Source organism: Tympanuchus pallidicinctus, unplaced genomic scaffold (genome assembly GCF_026119805.1).
Source record: "Tympanuchus pallidicinctus isolate F22 unplaced genomic scaffold, pur_lepc_1.0 scaffold2, whole genome shotgun sequence".
NCBI classification, from domain to species: Eukaryota; Metazoa; Chordata; class Aves; order Galliformes; family Phasianidae; genus Tympanuchus; species Tympanuchus pallidicinctus.
Window position 1 is genome coordinate 39,798,088 of NW_026294721.1, and position 13,974 is coordinate 39,812,061.

Consider the following 13,974-nt stretch of genomic DNA (forward strand, 5'->3'; position numbering starts at 1 on the left):
AAATCTCTTGAATAGTCAACTTCCTTGCATGAATAACCTCCCAGCAAGCTTACCCAGTGTCCACAAATCTGTGACTTGTGGCTACTTCAGTTGCTTGGAAGGAGAATACTCACTCTGCTTGGAAGCCACTCTCAAGTTGTAAAGATTTCACTTTAATTCACTTGAATTGCTGTGAAACTTAGAAAATACAAGATAGATACATGAATAGTGAGGTGGGTTGAGAACTGGCTGACTTGTAGGGCTCAGAGGGTTGTCATCAGCATCATGGAGTCTGACTGGAGGCCTTGTAACTAGAAGTAGTCCCCAGGGTTCAGTGCTGGGTCCAATCTTGTTCAACATCTTCATCAGCAACCTGGGTGAAGGGTTAGAGTCCACCGTCAGCAAGTTTGCTGATGATACAAAGCTGGGAGGAGTGGCTGACACACTGGAAAGGTGTACTGCCATTTAACAAGACCTGGGCAGACTGGAGAGTTAGGCAAAGAGGAGCCTGATGAGGTTTAACAACAGCAAGTATAGAGTCTTGCACCTGGGAAGGGATAACTACGTGAATCAGTATGGGTTAGGGGATGACCTGCTGGAGAGGAGCTTTGCAGAGAAGGATCTGTGTGTTCTGTTGGACAACAGTATGTCCTCATGGCCAAAAAGGCCAATGGTATCCTGGAGTATGTTAAAAGGAGCTTGGCCACCAGGTTGAAGGAAGTGATCCTTTCCCCCTACTCTGTCCTGTTCTGTCCTGACATTTAGAATACCGTGTCCAGTTCTGAGGTCCCCAGTTCAAAAAGGATAGGGATCTCTTAGAGGTCCTGCAGAGGGCCACAAAAATGTTAAAGGGCTTGGAGCATCTCCTGTATGAAGAAAGGCTGAATGACTTGGGTCTGTTTCAGCCTAGGAGAAAGAGGGGGGACCTAATTAATGTTTATAAATATCTAAAGGAGGCAAATGAAAGAGGCCAGGCTTTTCTTGATCGTGTGTAGTGAGAGGACAAGGAGCATTGGCTTAAGATTTGAGAATACGATGTTCCATAAAAGCATGCAGAAAAAACTTCTTTGTGGTAAGGGTAACAGAGCACTGAAACAGGTTGTCCAGAGAGGTTGTAGAATTTCCTTCTATGGAGATATTCAAGACAGACCCATCTGGGGGCCCACCTGTGCGACCTATTCTAGGGAAACTGCTTTAGCAGAGGAGTTGAACTCAATGATCACTTGAGGACCCTTCCAACCCCTTCAATTCTCTGATTCTGTGATTCACAGGTGCTCCTTTACTAATTTTACTGATTCACATAGCACTTACTGCTACTTTAGTTTGTGCTGAAATTGCCTGGCTCAGAGAGGAGCTACATGATTTACAGCAAAATATGGTGATCTGAAGTTGTGAAGTGGTCTTATACTTTTGAGCAACTGAAATGAGATCCTTAACAGTGGAGAAATCTGTAGTCTGGGTGAAATGAAAATCTCTATCTACCTAGAGGAAACTAAGAGCAGAGGTATACCTCCTTGTTTTTTCCTGAGAAAGGCTGCCCATGTACATCTGTGTGGTCTTGTACACACTTGTTACTGGCTGAGCAATGGCAGTGCGGAGACAGAGGGAATCAATTGTCTCCCATAGCTATGTCTGCAATGGTCAAATCTACTAGATCATTATCGTAAGCTTAGTTGTAGGATATCATCCTGTGCTTACTTCATCAGAGATTTCTTGTTCCCTGGGAACATGGTAACAACTTCACTTCCCATCTCCAGCAGCTGTCACTCACTATATATCCTGAAGCTGCACTGCCAAGTTAAAAACAAAAAAAAAATCCAAAATCTTGAAATGCCATTTTCTTACTTTAGCAGCAAAGTGGTAGACTCTGCAGAGTCAATGCAATCCTGGTGGATGTCTAATTGCCTTAGTACCACAGGGCAGCTCTTACTCACTGACTGTGGGCTGACTGCTCCCCAAAGAGTCTCCAGGAGTCCTGCACTGACAGCTCAACCCAGGTATTGAGACAAACGGAAGCTCGAGGGAAGAGAGAGAAGTCTTTGAGCAGGAAAAGTTTGTAGAATAGATTCCTGTCAGCTGTGCCTTTTGAGCCATCGCTAAGATCTTCTGGGCTGTGTTGAGGCCTTCTGGGCATCTCACACATGAAACCTAATTTTTCTGTTCAGGCTTTGACAACTCCTTTTATTTTGCGTGTCTGTACTTCTGCTGAGTCACAAGAAACCATTCAAGCAAATTTCAAAGCTGTCCTTTTCAGCTGATAATCAGCTGATTGTGTATGAATACAGCAGAAAATGGAACGGAGATGATATGGATCACATGCTACTTGTATTGGATTTCTCTGTCATTTGTAGGATGCCAGGTTTTCAGCTGTGGGGCATACGTCAAAAGCATTAAGAAGTAACCCACCAGGAGTACTATGGTGACAAAGAAGTACCTGTGGGAAGAAACCCAGCTTAAGACAGCACAATTACTAGCATTATTCTGTAAGACTCTAGAGCATATTGTTTTACTGACTATTTAATGTCAAGTGTTATGGATTCTTTGGCAGTAAACCGTCCTAGTGCTGTAAGGTATTAAGATATTAAGCGTGGCAGGAAAATGTTCTGGTGTTTTGATTCACAAGTAAGGAGCACACTGGATCATAATGATCCATTCAGTAACCTCAGGAGGAATCCTACCAGAGAGATAAAATTCCTGACAAAAGCAGCTCTTTAGGTAAACTTTTCAAAAGATAGCAGGCCCTGTTAAAATACTTCAGACTTTTCTGATGCCAACTCATGCAGCTGGTCATGACTTACTATCAGTGCTGGTGACCTGTACCTTACTTTTTTCACTCATGCACTTTCCACATGGCAGTAGGCATTGTTCTGGTTGCAAGGCCACTGTCACAGAGCCAGAATAGCAACAAAAATGAAAATACAAGGGTCACAGCAAGTGGCTTCAGGATAGAAACAGCTGCAGGCCTTCACATGGGTGTACCTGCAAGCACAGTGACTGCTGGCTAAAGTAGAGCTGTTGCCACACTAACCTCAACATACATGCCTTTTTCTTCCAGCCAGTGGGATTCCTGAAATGTTTTTCAATCACTTGTTGCAATACAAGTTAATGTGTAACAGGCTCAAGTCTAGCCTTCAGTGGGTCATTGAACTGGCTTTACAAGGAAAAAATAGTGCAAGAGACAGACTTTTTAGATGTGCTGAAGTGGAATAATATGTTTAAAGGTGGTGAGAAATCTCTTGAGCCTTCAGTTTAATGTGAGCACTTTTCATAGAGAGAAAATATTGTCACTGGGACCAACTGTGAGTAGCCAGAGTAGTGCAAGGATTAGGAATACGTGAAGAAAGAGGAGAGCAAGTCCCTCGGCCCCAGATATTGGACTTCCTCGCATGTTTTTTTTCTCATGGTTATTTGTTTGCATTGTTTCCTTCTCATAAAAGTCCCCACACAATGGTTCTTCCATTACGTACCATCACAATATATTGAAGACCTACTTGCCTATCTTTCCAAGTGAGTTTTCAGCTTGTGTAAAGGAGGCTTACCTCTTTCTCTTTGGGTTTGTGCATGCAGGATGACTGAAATTTTGTTGAAAATCTGAAATATTGAAATTGGAAACTAGCATCTCTACTGAAACCAGACAGACTGGCAGACACATAGCTGTTATTAGCAAAAGAGGAGGAGAGTGCAGAGGAGGCCATCATACAATTGGTGCTGAAGACCAATTGTAAATTGCGTTAGTGCGTTAGAGGCATGCACCTCATGCGTGTACCTGAGCTGAAAGGGCAACATTTCCTCTTGAAGTGTGCTGGAAGCTCTGTTTTCAACAAAGTTGTGTAGGAAAGGGTGTATTTTTTATTATTATTATTTATTTGGTTGTTTTTCTGTATTTAAACCAAACACATTTCAAATCCTCTGAAGTCTTTATAAAACATAAGAGCTTCCTTTGGATAGAGCAGTTAACCCAAGTAAATCGTGCCTGCATAAACAAGACTTCCAATGCAATGCAATTCCAATGCAACAAGCTGATTAAAAAAAAAAGTCCATAAAATCTGAGAAACGTGGAAAATATCCCTTCATGCAGCATTCCACTGGCAGCTGCTGGCAGAAAGCCATCATAGTACTTCTGTTATGAGAAGGAGAGTCTTGGCCACAGCCCAGCAGCTGCCTTTCCATCCTGCTTGAACAGGCACCAAATTCATACTGTGTTCAACCCACCATGGAAAGCAAGTTTGAACACTGAGGCACTCTTGCAGAGTACATCTCTGCTAGCACACCCTCTTACATGTCCCTTGTCCTTCATGTTCAGGTCAACATAAAAAAAATTCCACAAATTAATTCTTTTAAGCCAGCAAAACACTCATCTTTGAGGCATTATGAATAACATGTTGTGATGACCTCTTCAGATATACACTCATCCCTGGCAATTGTTTGCCTAAGAAATCTTTACATGAGCCCATTGGTAGAAATTAATTCGAGGTTTTAATTTACCAGTCCTTTAAATTCTCCACTCTTTCTCTATTTTTTTTCTGGTAGAGCACTTGATTTCAGTCCTTCTTCCTGCTGTGATGCTTCATCCTCTGCTCATGTTTTCTTTTCTCCTTCCGCTCCCAGATGTGCATAGGTGAGGAAAGATACCACTTTATCATAATTTGAGTTTCTGTTGGCTGATGGAAGGAATAACTTCTGTTGCTCCTTCACTTCAGTTTTCCTTGAAGCAAAGAGTCTTTCCTGCTCAGAAAGAAAGCAAGAGCATTAAGCTCATATCCCTATCTGAAACAAGTGTGTTTTCCTTGTAGTCCTGCCCAGACAAGAAGCTTCCCACTGAAGTTTGAGACAGATGGGCATACAAAATTCTGATTCACCATTTTAGGTGTCCCACAGTCAGCATGAGAGGAGATACTGAACAGTTAACCTGTGCATCTGTAATGTGAAAGGTGTTAGTATGTGGCTTTGCATTTTTAATTGCCAATGGTTTGTCTACTCTTCTAAACTTGCACATAAACTATGTCAGCAGAGAGAAAAGGGATACTGCTAACTATTTTTCTGCATGTGCCTTTGCCTCTGTGCTGAGAAAACCAGGTTAATTGGCAAAGGCTAAATGCTGTATTTGCTTGTTACTTCCAGGGCCAGGTTTCTTAATGTCAGTACTAAATATTTATCTCATTGAGATATTATATCTTGGGCTTGTGCTGAAGTATGAAGATTCAAAATCATTCTGAGACTGTTACTACACATATGGCATCCTCATTTGGTATGTAAAACTTTTGTAAGTAACCGTGGGACAGCTTTGAGTGGTATGACTAAAGGTAACACTGCCTGCTCTCACTCCTGGAAAACCGCAAGGCCAAGTGCATTTTATTTGTACAGAGAGATCCATATACATCATAACAACTCGTAGGCTTGCCTACAGTATAAATAATAAGAAAATTCTTGGAAATAGCTGAGAGCACTGAAATAACTTTTCTGCTCTTCTGAGAAAAGGGAAATCAGGGAGCTGTGTTCATGGTACAGCAACTAGAGAAGTTTCATGAGCAAAGCTTTTTGCCTTGATTGGCTTTGTTAAAATGGTAAATGTGGGTATAGAAATGGGCTATTGAAAAGGGAACCTAATTCTCTGAAGAGTTTTTCTACACATAGTGACTCACTAAATAAGGTGAATTAATTTAATGCCATCACTGTAGGATAGGCCAGTGAATTGTTCTCATCACTATGAGAACATTCTCTCTTAGTTGCAACAAACCTAGCATGAATACCTACAACCAAATAAATAAAACCTACAAATACACAAGCTCTTGAAGTCTTAGTCTGAATAATCAGAAACATTGCAACAACTAGGTGTGAGCCAGAAGCGTTGCTGTGAAGTAACTGCATATTTGGCATGAGCTATCTACAGCATCTGTTTGTACCTCAGCAGTGGTTTCTTCTCCCCATACCTCACCATCTCCTTTAAAGCGTCTTTCAGGCAAGGTCTTGATGTGTGTTGGCAGTACTTTAAGCCATCCCACATGTTAGTAGCATTACCTATAATTGCTTGATACAGTTTTATGTTAACCAAGGATTTTAGGATGTATAGACCATCTACTGACCTGGGAAAGAGAAGAGTGAAGAACCTCTTTCCATGCTGCCAAGAAGTAAACAAAGTGCCTGAGCCCATGATGTTGAGCCCTTGTAATTGCCTGGCCCTTCAATGCTATTTATATAAAATTATCGTTTAGGGAACACATCTATAAATACCACAGCTACCTTAGCAAGCACAATGTGAAAATAGAGCCTTGTGCATTTTAAGTTGGCCAAACAAGTATTTTCCATCTAGTGAAACCTGTGAACATTCCAACTGGCTCTATTGGCATGGGAACAACTGCACTGTTTCATTCCCAGATGAGGATTCAACCCTGAAATATACAGTGACAGAGATGACTTTCTCAGATATCTTGGTGTCATTTCAGCTACACTGCTCAGATAGCAATGTTGCCTTCTGCTGACTATTTCAGTGAGTTGGCCGTGTGCTAATTTCTACCTTGATAGCTAAGTTTCAAGTGGCTGGCACTAAAAACAAGAATCTGTAATATTTCGTAACCTAGAGGAGATAACAAAATGCTTGCTTCCAGTGTTTGACTTGAGTACCCGAAATTAAAACTCATCTCTTTCATAGACAGTCTGTGTTTGCAGTTTTAACATAAGATAGAATGAATCCACCACTCTCTGTATTCATGGTTTTGGCTGGATTTAAGAAAACATTCTGGTGCCGTCTTCCAGTTGGCAGAACTCAGAGAAGTGTTTCACATGCTTGACAAACTTTTCAGCTGGGTCAGGCTGTGGATCATGGAAACTGTGACCCTGATGCTACCGTTGATCCTGATTCAGGAGCTGGGAAACCAGGGAGTAAACACTACTCTGCCTGGCTTGCCTGTGCTAAAGGGAGAGTTGAAATGCTAGATTTGGGGAGAGGTATTAAGTGGTGAGGAAAAAAGTTAAATGAAAACAAGTCTTCTTTCTATGCTCAATCTCCTCTGCTTGCTGAGTGTTATTTATGGGTGAGGAAAGTTTGTAAAATCAACTAAATGAAAAGCATTTGGTGACTGACCATGAGGAGTGATCTCTTTTCAAGGATCAGGTTCACGGTGACAAAGTGCAGTTATTAGCATTGATACAACTTGGCATCTTTTTAATCTGTTCTCAAAGGAGACAGTATATTTACAAGGACAAGAACAAATAAGTGATTCGGGGTCACTGTGGGCTGTGCATGAAGCTGCTTTCCCTAGAGGCTTGGTGGTCTGCTCCGGGGAGGGTGAGTGTGCCATGTGCCACTGCGCCCTCCCTGTGTCCTGGTTTCAGCCCAGATGGTGCAGATTGGACATCGCTGCATCGTTGTTGTATCTGGTGGTTGGGGAGGATGAGAGAGGCAGAGCTGCTACTGTGGTGGTGCAGGGCAGGGGGCAGCCACAGGATGGGCTGTGCTGTGCCATATGTGGCCTGAAGGTCATGGGCTTTGGGTGGCTGTGGTAGTGTAACAGCACTAACTGGTGGAAGCTGAATTCTGAGAGCATCAAAGCTCTAGTGAAGACTGTATAAAATATTTTCTGTGTTGACCTTACATTCTGATAACATTAGGAGAGAGATAGGACGGAGGCACTTGTGATTTCAGGTCATTTTTTATTTTTTTAATATCAGAGCTAATGGATGTCTGTACCCCTGGGGAATTTTAGGTCAGTCTTCCTGCACTTGGTTCTGTAGATCACAGCAGCGTAGGCTTTTGAATCTAATGTTAAACAGCTGTTACTTTATCTGCATGTGAGCCATATGCTAAGACACTGAGGTTAACCTTTGTGTGAAATTGGCTACTCCAAAACAAAAGAGTATCTTGTTCTAGAAAACATGTAATTTAGTGAATGGCTTTTTAGCTAGCAAACAAACTGCATGTGATTCATTAAAAAAATGAGCCAGCAGTGTGCCCTTGCAGCCTAGAAAGCCAACTGCATCCTGGGCTGCATCAACAGAAGCAGCAGAGCGAGGGAGGTGATTTTGCCCCTCTACTCTGCACTGGTGAGGCTTCGCCTGGCCTACTGCATCCAGATATGGGGTCCTCAGTACACGAGAGACAGACCATCCCAAGAAGGGCCACAAAAATGAGCCCAGGGATGGAACCCTTCCCCTGTGAGGACAGGCTGAGGGTGCTGGGGCTGTTCAGCCTGGAAGAGAAAAGGCTCTGGGGAGATCTGAGAGTGCCCTTATAGGGGGGCTATAGAAAACAAGGGGACAGACTCTTTTAGCAGGGCCTGTTGTGGAAGGACAAGAGGAAATGGTTTCAAACTAAGGGAGGAGAGACTGAGTTTGGATACAAGGAAGAAGTTTTTTACAGTCAGGGTGGTGAGGCACTGAGCAGGTTGCCCGGAGAGGTGGTAGATGCCCCATCCCTGGAGACATTCAAGGTCAGGCTGGACAGGGCTCTGGGCAACCCAGTGTAGCTGTAGGTGTTCCTGTTCATTGCAGGAGGGTTGGACCAGGTTGGACCTGGATCCAACCAGGAGGGTTGGATCACACTCAAACAGTTCTATGAGTAAGACTGGATGCTCTTTAAATACTGTTGCTGAGGAATCAGGAATGCCTCAGAAACACTTAAAATAGACAGTTTCCAAAGAAATAAGCATGGAAAATTTTGGCTCGAATTACTCCTTCATACTTAGTCTTAAATCAGAAACAATGTTTTCTCTGCTACATTTCTGAGGACTCATAGTAAAGTAGAAAGCTTAAGAGAAAAAACTGTGGAGCTAGTGATTTTAACCAGGGCTGTGTCCCTTCACACACAGTGGAGTTTCTCCCGTAACTTTTATGAAAGATAAAAATATAGATGAAAAGACACCTAAAATCTCTGGAGAAATTGTGCTGCAAGCTTTGGATACTGTCTAATAAACACTCACTTTCAAGGAACTTGGGACCAAAAGCTAACCTGTATCTCTGTGCAGCTGGCATTACAACTGTCTAAGCAAAAGTGCTCACTTTCTGGTTGCAGTTCTCAGTTCAGAATTATTTCCACGCTGCTCTAGGTGCTGATTGAACATAAGGAAAAACCTGCCTTTTGCAACGTGCAGTATTTCAGGAGTGAGTTGTAGCACTCTTGCATTTCATAAATCTGCAGCCTAAGCAGGCTCATCCAGGCTGCTAAATTGTTAGTTGCAATTTATTTTACAGTGCAGAGCTCAACACAGTTGTGCTGTCTGTGCTAGAGGCTGTAGAACATACTGAAGATACTCAAGTGCTGATATCATTGTTTAAGTGATTCCCCCTCCCAAAAAACAGAAGTTTGGCCTCTTACCTTTACCATAGTATTACTGCATAGCACAGTAGCTGTCTAAGGATTTTGCAATGCACGTTCTTGCACCTGGAGCTGAAAACCTGAACTCCTGCTGACCTGCTTGCAGGGCCCTGTGCAGACAAGTGGTGTTTAATTGTTGTTGGTGGTAGCATTAATGTACTTCATTTAGGATACTGAAGACCAAACATGTTTCTCAAATCCGGCCTTTTTTTCAGCACTTTCATTCCCCTGAGCATCACTGGGTCTTTTAGTGAAACAGAAGGGAGTGCAGCCACTCCCTCTTCTCTTGGCTATGTCTTACAGACAGCACATGCTCAGCAGCACAAGGACTGTTTTGACTTTTTGTTTGTCTGGTGTCCATTGCAACAAAGCTCTGGCCTGTCATTTGGTGCCTGAGCACTATTTGTACAAATAAAGTGGCCTGCTGAGCTGCTGTATTAGTAACCAGCTTGAGCTGCCTTACCTGACTCCTCTCTGTGGTTTAAAGGGGACTGAGGCCATCTCAGGTAGAGGGCAGTGAGAGCTGATCCCCCTCTCGCTGAAAGAAACACAGAGCCCCAGCAGCCTAAGCTGACAGCACACCCACAGCCCTGCAACCAAAATGACCTTTTGCTGCAGCTTGCAGTGATTTCAGCACCATGTTTATATCTGCCAAATTCAGGAGGTGACATGGTGACAACTAAAGATTAGAGCGGCCTTCTGTGTTTCCAAGAAAACAAATTGGAGAAATATGATACAATAAGCAAAGGACATTTCTTCTGCCTTCTGCCTGTTTCCAGAAAATGTGCTGATTGATTAAAAAAAAAAATGATTGATGCTTATTATCATTGCAAATCTGAGGGTGAGAAGCGTACACTAGAATATCCCAAGGGAATTGTGAAAGCCTCAGCAAACTGGCAGAGAACAAAAAGCCAATTCCATAGTCTCTCTGGATGAAGTTGCATCAGTGATTTTTTCTACCACAAAAGTTCTGGCAAGGGATTTCCTTTGTATATGAACAAAACGTTTTTGGTGTTGGCATTACCTGTATCATTTCTTGCTGTGACGTTGCATCTTTTTGGCTCATGGGGACTTCTGAAGTCCTGTGAGTAATTAGGAGGTTAAACCAAAGAGCAAGATTACATTTAGATGTTTGCTGTTCTCTCCAGAAAATGTACCCATTCTACCCCCCTCCTGAGCCAGCAGATTTTCCATGTGACCAGCAGTGGTTGTGAGGCTGATGAATCCCACAAGGTTGTACTGCTGGTATCATAAGGACATCCTGATAGGCCCTGTGGGGAAAGCAAGGTTTGAAAATCAAAGTCCTGACTATCTTCTGGGACCATGAGAATCCTCACTTCTATATGTACTGTCGCACAGTGGCCAGAATAGTCTTTTGGCCTTTATTTTTCAAATTTGAATACTTTCTGTAGTGTTTGCCTGCAGAAACTCACCTAAGTTTGGTTTGTTTTCATTCATACAGAAGATACATGCTTCAGGGAAACCAGAACTGCTTTGCATCTTGGCTTACAGGTAATTGATACTAATTTGGGAGATCAGCAGTTGGCATGAGAGGTTGCATTTAGCCCTGGAAGTTTTGCTGTTTCCTCAGGAGTGGGTGGAGCATTGAACAGGAGGATTGCTAACAGGCACAGAGGAAACTTCACTGATGAGGCTTGACTAGTAATCCTTAAAGACAGCAATGCACACCCCTCCCCAGTGTCTGACATGACAGTAGGTACAAGCTCCTATCTGTTAATAAATGTGAGACAGGGCTCCTGATCCTGCAGCACAACTGCTTTGCTGATTGTGGCCCACCATGTCCTCTGCTGCACAGAATGGTGCACAGACTCATTCTGCTTCTGTGATTAGGTATCCCTTAGGTACCCCAAAATAAGACACTAAGTAAAGACAGTTCTTTGAGATGGAGGGCATGACATATTCTTGGGGAAATAAATAGAACAGCCTGAGCACTTAACAGGACAACGGAGTTAGAATTACCAGCCCCAGAAGAGAATTCAAACTTAAATGGGCATTTCTATCTGGAAAAACAAACCCACAAAACCAGGTTTCTCAATGCATCTGTGCTTGTCCAGCAAACAAGCTGCCATATTTTTCCATTAAAAACGTGTGAGAAAACGCTGCCCATTCTGGCACAAGGCTTTGTTGAAGAACACTTGTGCTCTGCCCTCTGCACTTTATTACAGAGCATGTTTATTCGCACTGGTGTTTGGGCTTCCATTAGCTTTAATTATATATGGAAAAGTCTAATTCTGCTGCATATACCTCTGTGTGGACTAATTAGGTGAGTGATTGTGATAAGCCACTGGAGAGATTGCATCCATTATTAAGAATTTCATTTTAGAAATGGACCAATTATTCAAAATACCTCTCAGGACCTTCCCTGAACATTTGTTCATGAGCCAAACAGTGGTTTGCCACAACTAGTAACAGTTTTTCCAATTAGCTGAATGAAGAAGGAAAAGCTTCCTTACCTGCACAAAGCCAGCAGGAAGCTGACTCATGGCAGTAGTAGAGGTGAATACAAAACACCATTTTGCATCTCACAGAATCTCTGTCCCATTGCAAACTTCTCTTGACTTTCCCAACTTTGGTACAGAGCCACAATCCAGCAGGAGCTGCGCTGTGCCCCCAGGAGACTTTTCCCGCTCATTTGTGAATTCTTCCTTCCTCTTTTGAAATGTGATAAAGCACTGGTTTCTCTTAAAATCATTTCTCCCACCACGGTCTCGGTTCCCTCTGTAGAGTTTTGCAAGAAATCAGCTTTTTCAGTGTTAGCCTGTCCAGCAGAATTCTTGCTCCCCAAACAAAGACCTGGGCTAGGGCTTGGACCTGCCACAAAAGAAATTCCAGTAGCTATTTGTAAGCCACATAGGTGTGCCTTGTGCAGGCTGCAATCGAGATCCGTGTGATAAGTGGAAACCTTTTAATTAAGTGGCATAATCTCTCCCACCAGATAAAGAAGAGCTCAGATAACTTCTCCAGCAGGAGGAATGCACGTGACCCTGACGCATGATCTGGTCTCATCAAGATATCCCAAGTGCTACACAGCTACAGTGTCAACACGTTGCCCAGGACAACAGGTACAGCAGGAGCTATTGGATAGAATATCTCCACCCCTGATGCCAGAAATGTTTGAGCTGCAGATTGTGGCCAAGTGGGAAATTACATCAGCTAATCCTATCACCAAATCTTTACCTCATGGCCCACATTTGCCAACCTAACAGGTGAGAACGAGCCTCATGTACCTGAGGATGCTTTAATGTCCCCATTACTGTGTTCATGTGCTCACAGTGACAGCACTGATGTTCACAAAGATGCTGAACTGCAGTACCTAGATGCTGAGAAGTTTCTTGTACTGGTCAGTATTCTTGCAGCAGTGTCTCCTGTCCTGCCCTAGTCACTTACAGCCCTGGGTTATTGCCAAGTTTATCCAGGATAATTAGGTATTATGTACTGTTCTCCGTTCTGCACTGTTGCGAGGCTGCTCTCAGTTACCTAGGAAAATTCCATCTACCAGTTTGTTGTTTTTTTTTTTTTTTGATAGAGGAACAACAGGTTGCAGCACATTAGCAACAAGCTCTGAGCCATCTCCCAGAGAAAATGTCACAGCCCTCAGGAGACTGTCTGGCTGGGAAAAAAAAATAATCAGGACATAAATATCAGGAAAGCCCAAAACTCCTATACCACCTGGGGAAATGAAATCTTGGCATGCAGTGGCCCCCAAACCCACAGGCTGTATCCCAGCCTTGCTGCATGGTGCCTGACAAGGGCTCCTGGGAGGCACTGGCCTTGCGCAAGGCGACATCACTCATGACAGCAAAGCCGCTGCAGCCGTCACTGCTTACGCAGGGGCCAGGGGCCATCAGAGCCCTCACAGGAACTCCAATGCCTCCAGGCAGCCTCCTCCCTTCAAGTGGAGCAAGGGGCTAAGCCTGGCTCAGGCTTTTAAGGGGAAAAGAAAAAGAAGAATTGATTCTATTAAAAGAAGCAGCAAAAAAGAAACCACACTTCTTTATTAAAACTGATTGATTTCTGAGAAACCATGGGATGGTCAGTACATCCAGTAACAGCATTGAGTCTGCTGGCAGCTTGCTCTTCCACAAAATGACTTATCAGGGTTTATGCAAGCTGAGAGGATTTACTTGGCCTACAAAACACTCCTGAAATATTAGTGTTCAACCCTTTGCCAAAGAGAGCAGAAAACACTTTCATTTTCTGCTTTGATTTGGAGTGCTAGATTTTTATTTTTTTTTTTTTTTGCTGGTACAGACATGGAGAAATTTTGTTGTAAAGTGGCTACAAGAGCAGCTCTTGTGGGTTGGCCATTTTGGGGAGGTGAATGCGAAGTCACTAATTCTGAGACTTGCATGCCTAGGGAGCCCCAGCAGTGGTGGTACCCAGCTTGACACTGCACAAGCTTTGCATTGCCTTCTGAGGCTTCTCCCTCCCCCAGGACCCTCTTTTACCCCCATTTTGAGTCTCATTTCTTGCTCCCTTGGTGCCATGATGGCAGCAGAGGACATGAGACAGTTTTTCCTTCTGCAGTTTTGTCTCAGTGGCTTTATAGCCAACTTCAAAAGGTTTGAAAGAAAAAGCAAAATCACTCTTTTTGATTTTGTTTTTTAAATCTTTGCTGCTCAAAGCAGTCCTTATTCATCACTAAAAATATCTGCATGCTCACA